Source organism: Cavia porcellus, unplaced genomic scaffold (assembly GCF_034190915.1).
Source record: "Cavia porcellus strain 051 isolate PalLab524CR breed Dunkin Hartley unplaced genomic scaffold, mCavPor4.1 scaffold_33, whole genome shotgun sequence".
NCBI classification, from domain to species: domain Eukaryota; kingdom Metazoa; phylum Chordata; class Mammalia; order Rodentia; family Caviidae; genus Cavia; species Cavia porcellus.
Window position 1 is genome coordinate 3,426,628 of NW_026947516.1, and position 13,631 is coordinate 3,440,258.

Sequence of the window (13,631 nt, forward strand, 5' to 3'; positions counted from 1 at the left end):
CAAATCAGTGACCTGTTCAGTGTCTCCAAGAATATTGGGACGTATCACATTAACTTTAATGCATCAGTTGAGCACAATAACTAGACATCGTACAGGTGAAAACATTACTTCCCACTAGGTTATAGAGGGGCCATTCTAAGTCTAAGAATGTGTCATATATTCAGGTTGAGAAGAATGACTTAATTTAGCTTATTTAAATTTTAGACCTTAATTTATCTTATCTAAATTTTATTTTCCTTTCTCAAGTAGAACTCCATTCCAATTATATTCATTTTGAAAATTGGATATTTCGTGAGATTCTTATCTGTCTGAGTCTCTTTCAATCAAAGTTAGACAGTGTTTCACTCCGTTCATGTTTTATATCACAAAAAAAACAAGAAACCAAGAGAAAAGAGGAACACTCCTATTTAGAATTTTTAAGTAAGTTTTTTTTTTAAAAAAAAGGATAATTAATTTTACACTGCACTATTTCCCCAGAGCGATCCCAAGACTTGGATGAACTCTCAAAAAATTAATTTACAACCCTACTGTTGGTTCCAACCCAAACCTTCAAAACAAAATTAAATCACAGAGATTCAGTCACCCATCCCCTGAGCAGCAGAATCATAAACAAGGCAAAGCAGATTTACAGCTTCAGCACTGGAATGTAAAGTATAAAAATTCAGAATCCTTCACAGTCTTAAAGTGTAGAACTTTCAATCCACGGGGCAGTAACTCGGGGTCGAATGAGAAATTTGACCAAACTCTTGCACCTTTACCAATATACAGAAAACAAAATTATAAAACAAAATATATAGAAAACAAAATTACAAAAACCCTGGGGATAAGGAGGTGAGTGAACAAAAATGACTCAAAGAGGCGGGTAGAAAAGCTCTTCGATGTAGAATGTGGTTAAGTGCCGTTGTCGTGTGTTAAAAACAACGTCAGCTGAAATATATTCAATGTAATAAACAACCACACTTCCTAAACACAGTGATATTACACTAACATGATCCTGCGTTCTCCCTGATGAACTTGGAGATAGATTGGGGGAGCTGTCTCCTGTCTCCTACTGTACAGCACAAAGTCCACACGTGGAGTCTCAGTGTTCCAGGAGGCTGAGGCAGGACAGTCCTGACTTTGAGCCCAGCCTGGGCAAGTTAGTGACATAACCAGATGCTGTCTCAAACAGAACAATAAAAAAGGGCTGAGGGGGTAACTCGGGGTTCAGTCCTTGACATAACAAAAAAGAAGAAGGAAGGAGGAGGAACAGGATGGGGAAAAGGAACAGAAAGGAGGAGGAGGAGGGGAAGGGAGATAAGCAAGATCCAGGGAAGATGACAAGGAAATAGCAACTAGAGGAGTGAGAGAGACAAAGAGACAGAAACAGAGACGGAGAGCTGAAAACAGAAAGAGACGGAGACAGAGACAGAGACAGCATGTCCTTTAGACAAAGACCAAAAGTCAACATTCAAACTATGAAGTCTGTTAAATGCTATCACTTTCATATGCTATAAAAATTTGTAAAATAGTGTTCTAATTTGCAGACTGCATCCACAGGCATATGGAAAGAAATTACATGGAAAAAATGAACACATTTTCTGTAAATCAGACTGTTTTACCAATACGACGCTGAATGATCCCAGAAGACCCATGTCCCATGGAGAGTGAAAGGATTCATGACCATCTTCCCTGGGAGCCTCTCTACTCTGTGTACAGGCTAAGGAGGGGTCAGTGCTTGGAAATTACCATAAAGACATTCCCTTTACTCAGTCAATCCATGAAGAGATAACTGTCTCCCAAGAGTTCATTCCTTTAGTAAAGAACCCATGTGCACTGATCATGAACACACTCATGGCTTGCACCTTGCAAGAGACTTCAGAGTAACTTTAGCTGTGACCTACATGAATACACACACACATACACACATGCATGAACACACAGAAGACAAAATTCTTGAAATAAAATTCAAGTTCTGTTGAGGTTTAATAAAAGCAGTTTGCTATAAATGAAGACAGCTTATCTGAGGGAACATAAGCGCAGGATGTCCTTGACCAAAGAAATGCCACATGCAGACATGCTAATGTGGTAGATATCTCCTTGAATCATAACCTCAGAGAGGACTAATTCAGCTGGACATTAAGCACAGGATACTCTGGGATGGGGCTGGAAAACTGTGACTCACCATATCAGACCAAAGAGGTTGGTGAAAACTCTTGGGAGGGTAGCGAGAAGCCAAACTTCGATGAAGCATTTCAGAATTAGGAGGAGGAATGTAAGGACAGGCGTATGAATTACCAAAATATCTGCCATGACATACACGAATTGGAGGAGAAATGGTTCGTTTTGGCTCATGGTTTTGAATGATTCAGTCCATGGCCGAAAGGCTCCAAGGGCAGAAAGTTGTGGGGGTACCAAGCTGCTCAGCTTATGTCATTGAAGATAGTCAATGAAGATGCTGTAGTCAGGGGTTGTACACAGAGAACAATTAGGATCAAGACATGGAGTTTATAATATTATTTTTATAATGGTCACTGGGAGTTAACATAACAAAATGCAGGAAATCTATCCGCAACACTAAAGACAGATGATTTAGTCAAGAGCCTCAACCCTACAGCAATGTCCCACAGGAGTCCAGATGAAGACCCAGAGCTCAGGACAATGCCTCTCATGAGTCCAACTGGAAGTCCAGAGCCCACAAGGACTCACGCCAGTCTCTTTTATGGATCCGTGCCAGGAAGACCCAAGGGTCAGCGGTGGAAGCCAGAAAGTCTGCGCCAGCAGGAAGAAGGAGCTGTGCTGGTGGGATGAGGGTTCTACGCTGGAGCCGAGAAGTCACACTCACAACAAAGACCAGGGCTGTCCTGAAAGGCACCACAGCTGTCCTCAGCGACACGGAGGCCCCGAGCTCCTCCTCCGACAAGCACAGTCAGGCATGACAATTTCATCCTGGAGACCAAGCAGCACACGTCTTCCCCTCCAGAGTCAAGAAGCAATGCTCAGTGTGAGGACCAGAGCTTCTCCAGGAGAACCAACAGCTCAGACAGCAACTCATAGGAGAACCCACAATGCCTCAATGCAACAAAGCAATAATGCCTTAACAACCTCCTTCTTCTCCACCTATTTATGCTGGCAACTTTCCTCAGGTGGAGCATCTTTGCTCAGTGCCATGCTGATGTAACCCAGCTGGGGTTAAGTTGACCACCAGTTCTCAATCTATAACAGAAGATCATCAAAGAGGAAGTAGTTGGGGACTGGATATATCACAGCCAAATGATCCAACCAGACTTACCCGGCGGAAATATCACAGTGAAGACCTGTGGCACAGCCAAGTGGGTCAGCTCATCACATTCAGGAAGCAGAGTCAGACAAAGGCAGATGGATAGGAACTAGTGTGGAACATACATATCCTTCCATAACACACCAAGGGAGGTAGAAATTTACTCTACTGGAAACATAGGTTTTTCTCAAGACAATAAAGATTGCTTATCACAAAAGGTTAAACATAAAAGTCATGAAGAACTCATTTTTAACACTTATGTCAAGCAGTCACAAACAACTGTGTGTCTCTTTGAAGGAGTTATCTCTGCAGGGCACATGTATCCTGCAAGCATCCTTCAGGTATGCACTCCTCCCACAGACCTCTACAAATACACACGTGCAGAAAATGGAACATTGAAAATTACTCATGAATCTGCAAAAATGAATTCCATTAATATGTATAATCAAAATGTACTAATAAAAAATACGAGAAAAAAAATCAATGCAGAACTGAACCCTGAAAGTCTCAGCAAAGGAAGTATCAAGTCTCCTGGCCACTCTCGCTGAAATTGTAAATGCCCAAATCAATCCAAACCACGCCTGATAGGTCATTGGAGAAGGGAACATTCAGTAACCAAATTTCAACCTTAAGTGTTAGACTAATGGGTACGGTGTAAATGCATCAGAGCGGCGGGCGTACCTCTCTATTTCAGCTTGAAAGAGAGCCCAAGAAGCACAAGAATAATCAAAGCAATGCCAAGCACAGCCATTCCCAGCCATGCCCAATGCAGAGTGAGCCGGAACTGCCAGAGAGAGGATGTGAAAACCAAGTTTGGGATTGTGAGTGGAGTGCACGAGCTAGAGGGGGGTGGACACCTGTTGGAGTTTTTAGAGTGAGGTAATTGCCTAACACAGCTTATTATTCCGGAAGATGTAGAAGGAATTGCTTTTAAAAATCACTAGAAGTCATACCCACAAGTGAAACAAATCGGACTCACATGTGTAAACACAGTAGTGTCTCCCTAGTGTAAGAAACTGAAAAAGTAAGTAAGATCCAAAAGGTATATTGTGAAAGAGAAAGAAACGTCTCAAAACAAAATAAAAACTACAATAGAGGAAATCAGTAAAGAAGGGGAAAATTTTATATATATATATATATATATATATATATATATATATATGTGTGTGTGTGTGTATAGAAGGAATTATATATTATTATATATAATTATATATTATTATATATAATTATATATTATTATATATAATATAACATATTATATATGTATATAATATATAATATAACATATTATATATAATAATATATAATTATATCATATTATATATTATATATAATTATATCATATCATATATATTATATATTTTATTATATAATATATTATCTATTTTATTATATATAATATATATTATATAATTATATTGTATTATATTTAATTATATATAGTTCCTTCTATATATACACACACATATATACATATATATAATTATATATATAATTCCATATTTATATATATATACACACACGATAGCTAAGACAATTGCATACTCATTCTATTAGCTCATTGAAAGGAACATTGAATGCTTGTATGGTTTGATCCATTTTGCATGCCTATATATGGTCATCTGAGCAACTATTTTGAAGATACCAATATGCAATATAATAAGCATTGTTAATTTCTTATCATCTTATTTTGAAATTCTGTAATTTTATTATTATCATTCTCTTTAAAATTAAAAAAAAATAATTTTAAAAGCGTTGCTCAGAGAGGAAAAAAGTCGTCTCCTGGATATTCACAGAACGGTGAAGCACACATTGAGCAAATGAACAGTGGACTTTGGAAGGTATCATGGCTGGAAAAGAACAGGGCTGGAAATTTGTGTCCGTCTGTGAAAGGAAAGAGTGAGGATTTGTGTCCAAAACATGGGCTGCGTGGGGAAGAAGTTCTGGCCAGACAACAGGGCAAATGTGGAGAGAAAGAAGGGCCATGCAGGACACGTAGAAATTGAGTGTCGGACCAAAAAATGAAGCAGAGCTCTCTGCAGGGCAGCTGGGAGGGCAGGGTAGACCTGGTGAGAGAGGTCAGAGTGGACAGAGGGCGTGTGTGAGTGTGCTGGATGACAGTGACCATTGAAACATGAGTTGGTGCAAACCTACGTGTGAGGGTTAGGATTCAAGGAAAGCATGGGGTGATGCTCAAAGCTGGGATGACGAACAGGGAGGAGATGGGTTTACAGGTTGCGGGTGCCCCCTCAGGTCAGTTTAAGAATCATCCAGGCACAGTTGCTTGGTTACAAAAATCAGCTGGAGAAGAAGGTGGAGAAGAAATCAGTGGACACAGCAATGGACAAGAGAGACAGAGATGGACACAGAGATACACAGGTATTGGCAAAGTAGCTTTATGCACTGATGGTCTATTGCTAGCTAGACAGGTGGGATCTAGCTATCTGGATAGACTGATATCTAGAGAGAGATGATCACGAGTGCGTATTTCTTTATAAATAAAATATATTTATCAATGTTTGCAAAAGCATCTTGTTTGCAAATGCACTAATGCAAATTCAGTTACAAATACATATGTAAATCAAGGCATATATGGGTTAAGCAAGATGTATTTATTTCATAATTAAAAATCCATGGTTATTTACATTTAAGCACATTTTTATTTTTCATGTGCTTGACAAATAAATATACACATATTTATATATTTATAGAATAAATATTAATATAAGCAATGCATAGGTCATTATAATAAATAGCAAATAGATATGAAAATGATAAATGCATGCTATAAATAATGTCTAAATATGGACATATCACTTATGGTTTGCATTTTATATTTATCGATTCTACAAAGGATTATTTTTAATATATATTTGCTTATACATTATCCACACTTACTTACATAGATATAAATCTCATTACATATAGATTAATAATAAGTATATTACTTATACATTTATGTATTTATAGAATAAATAGATCTGTAAGTCATAAGTAATACATTACTACATACACACTATGACTAAATCTATATTATAACTAAAAATACAGTGGTGTCTGGATTCATGAACTTAACTTTTCTCCATGATTCTGATTGCAAAATGAGGTGGGTGAGACTATGCGATTAGTCACCAATTTGCATCTGGGCTAAAACACATCTCTTTGCAAGAGAGGAAATACAGGCAGGATTTTTAGTATGAATTCCTGGCTTGAAGGTCCTTGTGTGAAGAAATAGAGAGGTTTTGGGGGTGATGATTGCAATGGCTAACAAAATCCTGGTCTAGAGAATTGATGAACTTTTCCAAAGAAACACGCACTTGCCAGGAAGATACTATGGAGTACTGGGAAATAGCACACTCTTGCAAGCATGCAGAGTGATAGCATCTCTTCTACGGGTCTCCTGCATATTTATATCCCACAGCATATTCAGAGGGAGACCTCAGCCCACCCTTCAGGGGTCTGTCTTTCCCTGAAGGGAGACATGACCCTGGTCTCTGACGGCAATCAAGCATCTCGCTCTCCTCTCAGTGGCTCGCTGGGCTCCATCAACACCGCCCTTCCCTGTCCTTGAAGAACATCCTGAGCAACCATTCTCTCAGAACAGCCATAGCTGAAGTCCTGCCTGGCCCTCAAAGCACGCGATCAACTCCCTGCCTCTTAGCCCAGCCCACTGCTAACACTTTCCTTCACATTCCCCATCATGAAGCCGCCTCCCCATCAGCAGTGTAAGGCTGCAAAAGCCCCAACTCGGTTGCCCCACGATCTGTAGAATTACACAGAAGTGCTCTCCATTATGTCAGAGTAACTGTCCAAAACCCGCAAGGCGCACTCCACAAGCACCACCTGTATCTGCCACCTGCAGCCAACATGCTTCTACTCAGACTTTGTCCTGTGCCCTTCTGACAGAAGCTCATCATCCTCCTTGGCTGTGCTGTCTGCTACCTCCTTTGAAGCAAGTTCGTGATAGATGACACTCAAAGACAACTCCCCTAAAACAGCTGGTTTGCAGATGTTTACCTTCCTGCAGCTCAGCCCATGTAGTACCAGGTCGGGTGAGACTAGAAGCATCACCTGCCTGGTCAAGTTATCACAGGGCTGCTGCTTTGTTCCTGGTTCCTTTCTCTCCCCCTCCCTCCACTTTCTTTCTCCTCATTCTCAGCAAGCCATGTGTCCTGGTTTGCACGACTGTCTCTTTGGATAGGCCACCGGACCACAAACCAAAGCCTCTTGGAGGGAAGAGCTCCTGACATCGCCCTCAAGCATCAGCCCTTATCAAAAACTCAATTACAGTATTACGAATAACCTTGAGCCACAGCCAGCCACCTACACAATTCATGAATTTTTGAAATACAAGAGATGGTTTATGCTTACAGGTTTTTTTGTTTTGTTTTGTTTTTTATGCAACAGGAGATAACTATGCACTGACTTAAATGCAAGAAATAGAACATAAAAGCTGGTACTTCTTGGGTCTGGTTTTTCCTCTCATTGTAGAACGTGGGGTATGCATGCCTGGTGGTATAGGTGCTTCCTTTAACCGTTTGGTCTTCCAGGTGTGGGCTTTGATCTCTCTGAGATGAATGATGTGCAGCTTATCTGTGTTCCTGTCTCTGGCAGTAGCCAGCAGGATTCTTAAGGAGGAGAATACATGGCTATGAAAGAAGGAGGAGGTGAAAGAAAGGAAGGAAGAAGGGATGAGAAGGGACTCCAAGGGACTAAGAAGGAAGGAAAGAAGGAAGGAAGGAAGGAAGGAAGGAAGGAAGGAATCCTATAGCAGATTATTCTGAACCATAATTACATCATTTCTGTTTGCACGCATCTCAGTGTCTAACCAGGTCCCTCCTGAGTTGACTGACATCAGAGAACACCCTATCAGTAATCCTGGATTACGGTGAGTGGGATTCAGATCGAGAGTTTTAATTACAGTCATCATTGCTCTTCAATCATGTGGGAGAAGTGGGAGCCGTGGAGGACCTGGAGAAGAAGTCTCCATCCTACTTGCTCTGGAGAGCTGGAAGGGAAACCTCTGGGGCTCCTCTGAGGAGGGTGATTAACATGGACCCTCCCAATACAGAACCAGTGGACACAGCATGAGATTCCTGAGGTTCTGAGCTTTTGGAAGATAAACCAGGCTGGGCGAGAGACCTGCAGTTCACTTCCAAGTCCGTCCAGAACCGGCTTACCATTTTGGATCGGCCCCACAATGGGATAATCATTCAATGCCCAGTGTATGCATATTCCAAGACATGACCTTGTGTAACAGGAAAATGTAAGCTCTATTGGACAATGAGGAACTTTAAAATCAGTAAGTGAATTTATAAAAAGGAATAGATTTGTGTAGAGATATATAGGTTCCCCAAAGCTGATCTATGCTTTCAAAATAAATGAATATATACTCTGCTAGGCCTCAGTCTAAAATCAAGATGTTATTTAGAACATCCTTACCCTGAAGGCCCTAGAGGGGGTATCTCCTAACCCTTTCAAAGCGGTTGCCAGTAATCCTGATGTGGGCTTCCTGGTGAGACTATACCTCTCCTACCTCTGTCTCCATAGCTGCACGATTATCTATCTCCAACTTAGTGTGAGCCTATATCTCTACAATATTTCCTTCTCTTAAAAGAACACCCATCAGCTGATTATCTATCTCCAACTTAGTGTAAGCCTATATCTCTACAATATTTCCTTCTCTTAAAAGAACACCCATCAGACCCACTGTGTTGACCTCATTTGAGTACGTCTACAAAGACTTTATTTCAAAATAAAGCCACATGCTGAGTTGGTGGTTGCACAGAACTCAGTCTATCTTGCAGGGGAGAATACAATTCAATATACAACCACTGATGGATTTGCAAATTTGCAAATTGGAAGATTACGCACAAGTTGTTTAGCTCTAATCTCAAAATTGCTAAGCCTTCAACAATGCAGAGGAAGAAAATTGCTTCTCGTTCCTCGCTCTCTCTCCCTCTCCCCGCCTCCCGTCTTTCCTTCATTCTGTCTTTCACGCACACAAATTTGGAACGTAAAATTGTGGAATTGAGAATAGCAAATGAGGGGCTGGAAGAGATTGCTTTCTGCCAGGAATTCTTTATCTTACAAAAGTGATTTTTTCCGCTTCTGCTTATTGAGATCATGTTAAATAATTAGATCAACAAATATGTTTTGTTTTGTCTTGCTTTGTTTTGTTTCTCCCTCTAATATAGAAAGGATAGAAATACATGTTAAGACTCATGGATATGTAGAATTTATAAAGGGTTTATGAGAACTGATCATATGACACGTGATGAAATGAACAGATACTTTAAAAGAAAAGAGACACTAAAATACCCAGTGCTGATCCTCGAGTGTCATAATGTGAAACACATCAATAGTACTATTCTTTGTTCATAATGATATTATCCTGCTTGGGTTTATTCAATCTCAACATAATTGAAGAGTTTGATAACTGCATGTATGTTTAAGTGTATAGGATTGATAACCATGTTTCTAAGTTTTTATTGGATAGTTGAACAGAACTGGTTGCAATCTCACTGTTTGAATCCCCACTTTATAAGCTCCACTTTAGTATCTTTAATAACTATTTGTCAGAAGACAATCTGTAATCATCAACTAGTGGTCTCTTACTGTTTATTTTTTTCTTTGAAATTATGTATTATTTCTACCCGTTTTCTGTTTTGTTTAGTCTTTCTTTAAATTAAATTTAAAGAAAAAAGACTACGGTACCCAGTGCTGATCATGGAGTGTCACGATGTGAAATCCAGCAATACTATTATTCTTTGTTCAGAGGGATTTTAACCTGCTTTAGTTTGTTTAATCTAAACATAAATGAAGCTATGGATAACTGCATGCATGTTTAAGTGTATAGGATTGATAACCATGTTACCAAGTTTTTGTTGGACAGTTGAACAAAACTGTTTGCGGTCTCACTGTTTGAATTCCCACTTTACATGTTCTATTTTTTGTATCTTGAACAACTATTTGTAAAATGACAATATGTAAACATCAACTATAAGTGATTTCTTACTGTTCATTTTTTTCTCTAAACGTATGTATTATTTCTACCTGCTTTCTGTTTTGTTTAGTCTTTCTTTAAATAAAATATAAAAAAAAAAAAGATCAACATACATGTTACCCCTGAAATCCATTTTAAAAATGTATTCAGCTTAAAACGGTGACTATGACCACCAGATAAATGTGATTTGCTGTTTGGTACCAGAGGGCCATTTGCAGAAGTGTATCACACATTGTGGAAAATTCTGGCTCCATAACAAGACCTTTCATTTTCTCACGTATTTTGTCAGATTTTAAATCCCTCACTTATTTTATTTCTACTGGAAAATTTTACTTTAAAGCCCTGTTCCATTATCTGGTTTCAGTACGCTAAGTAGGCTACTGACATTTCCAAAAGAAAATGACAAATGTTTTTACAGCGTACCCCAGGAGAAAAAGAAAATATATTTATGAACATTTCCATCAACATAAAGCAGATTCATCACGCCAAAGCTAAATAGTAAAGACATGTCTGTAGGGCAAGAAAGCAGGTTCCACCAAATTAGAATTTTCCAGGCAGGATTCATTAGTCTATGTATATTCTTTCAGACTTTTGGGAGTCAGGTGTGGAATTGAATTTAGCATTTCACATGAGAGGCATCTGTTGATAATTTATCCATAAGCAAGAAGACATGATAGGAATCGGATGAAAGGAACTGGTTTTAGTTGTATACCTAACCAAAAAAAAAATTACAAAAAAGCAAGCATGTAGATTAGAATTTACAAACAATACTTAAACACGTAACTTACTTCAAAGGCCATTTATCCCTTTGGGTTTGGACTTATTAATTCGGAGTCTGTTCGGTTAATAGTGCACGGCTTATAAACACAGTTTCCATATAGATTCATATCCTAGTCACTCCAAGAGTACTAAAACTTCTTATTTTGCTAGAGAATCTAATTTGAATCAATCCATGTCACCGTTCAGAAAATACCCCACCGCTTTCAATGAGTCTGAAATTTAATTTTCTCCGCGGCACATTTGCTGATGTTTCCACTGATGCTAATAACTTATAAATAAGTGACAGCTCTCAACAATTTGCTGGCATCTGAGCTCGATCGGATCCTCATATCAAGCGTTCAGAGGCTGTCAGCCGTTTGCAGCCCTTCCATTTGCAACTCCATTTTGCCCAATTTTAGATAAGCTAGCTGTATTTTGTTCGGTAAGATACTTATCGGGGATTTTGCTGTTTCTTTTTTTTTTTTTCCACCCCTGCTTTCTATTTCCCCTAAAGCTCTCACTTACATAAATCAATTCAATCTTCCCGTTGAATAGTGTGCATTCCATCGACTGTTCCTAAACTTCAACGTGATTGAATTTGCAGAGCTGATGTTTATAGTAAAGAAGGGCTTCCAAACTAAGGTGAGGAGCACCTCTCCATGAAGTTAACCTCACATTTCCGGTCACACCAGTATAAAATGTGGAAGCTGATAGAATCCAGAAGACAATGACATTCCCTATTCATAACTCGCCATGAGCACATTTCATTTTACAACAGTTAATGTTCCTGAGAACCTACTTGACCCCCCGCAAGACTTCTGACATTGTCTGGTGACATTTCACCCTGTCAAATTTGGACACAGAGATGCTACTCACATCTAGACGAAGAGATCACCATCTTACAATGCACAGGATAGCCACTACCCACTGTGGAGTACCCTGCATCCACACCAAGTTACACTGGTGCAGACCAACACAAGCCACGAGTTACATTTTTCATGCTATGCAGGTGTGCAGCTTGTAGTGTTCTGCACACCTGTTTTGCGATAATTCATCTTCAACTAATAAGAGTTCATCAGGTCTAATCCATGTACAGGAGATGAGTTTTAGCACACACACACACACACACACACACACACACACACACACACCGGAGAAATCTTCAAATGGGGTCTTCCTGAGTATGCAGTGCAAAAATGGCCAGCTACTTAAAATGGCACAGATTACTTTGATATTTACTAGTTATCTTCCAAATGTTCTATGGAAGCCATGGTAACAGAACTGACAAAATTTGATGAACTGTCAGTTGGCAGAGGGAGTCTGTGTGTGTGCGGGTGTTTGTATGAATCAGTTCATGAGAGACAGTGTGTGTGTGTGTGTGTGTGTGTGTGTGTGTGTGTGTGTGTGTGTGTTAATAGGGGAACAGAAGTAACCTTCCAATCTTCTTTCTCTTTGCCTCGTATCTGTGCTCTCTGATCAGATCAAACAGAGTTCCACCAAGCCCAGAAATCCCAACACACCTGACTATACGTAATGATTGTTGCTTCTGGGCAGAGAACTCTGTCACACTGCCCAGATCTCATTACAAAGATGTGATAAACTCCCGAGCACAGTGGTGCATGCATGTAACACCAGTATGTGAGAGGCTGAGGCAGGAGGATTGCTGCGAGTTACGAGCCAGCCTGGGCTACATAGTGAGACCTTGTCTCAAAAGAAGATGTGATAAATTTAAGACTGCCTGCAATGGAATTTTTCTCACTCTGCAATTTGCATGTAGGACACAGGTGATGGTAGTTTCTTCACTATGAAATCATAGGAAAAGAAACAGGCAGAGGGAGACATAACAAGAGATATTTGAAACACAAGACTACCGCAGTGCATAGATCTTGTGTCATGCAACAACGTTTTTGAAATGTTCACTTATGTTATTTAAAATATAGCTCAGGACAGGGAGGAACTGTTATTGGTAATGTTACAAATGGTAATGATATTGTGGCTATATTTTTTAAAGGCTAATAATTCAGGCTAAGCTATTGATATATTTTTAGATAAAATATATGCTTGGTATCATATTAAGAATGGAAGAAATTGGTGAGATTAGATATTAAAATGAAGCTATGCATTCATACTTGTTGAAATTGAATGAGTGTTATAAAGGGTTCATTTTTGTATTTAGTTTCACACTTCTTTGTGGAAATTTGAAAGCTGCCATAATATTCTCTAAGATTTTAAACATATATGAAATTTTTATGAATGAAACAAAAGGTAAGGAAAACTCTCATTCTAAGTAAAAAATTAAAAAAGCACAGCAAGTAATGTTTCTGTGAGGAAGAAAGCATAATTTGGAAATAATATAAATGCATATATAACCATTGCTCTGGGAAGCTGAGGCAGGAGGATCCCAAGTTGAATGAGCATGAACAATTTAGCAAAACTGTGTTTCAAAAATTAAATAAATAAAAGTGGCCTGGAGATACAAGTTAGTGTAAAGGCCTTGGATACAATTCCCAGAAGAGAAAAAGTAGGAGATGGAGGAAAAGGAGATAGAGGAGGAGGTAGAGGAAGAGATAAAGCCAGAGATGGAGCAGGAGGAGATGGAGATGGAGA

General features: G+C 39.2%; 1 protein-coding gene across 4 annotated transcripts in view; it reads right to left on the minus strand.

Annotated features, from left to right (window-relative positions):
• Nlgn4x (neuroligin 4 X-linked) overlaps positions 1–13,631 on the minus strand; it is a 360,846-nt gene that overhangs the window by 325,082 nt on the left and 22,133 nt on the right. The gene's annotated exons all lie outside the window — the stretch shown is intronic.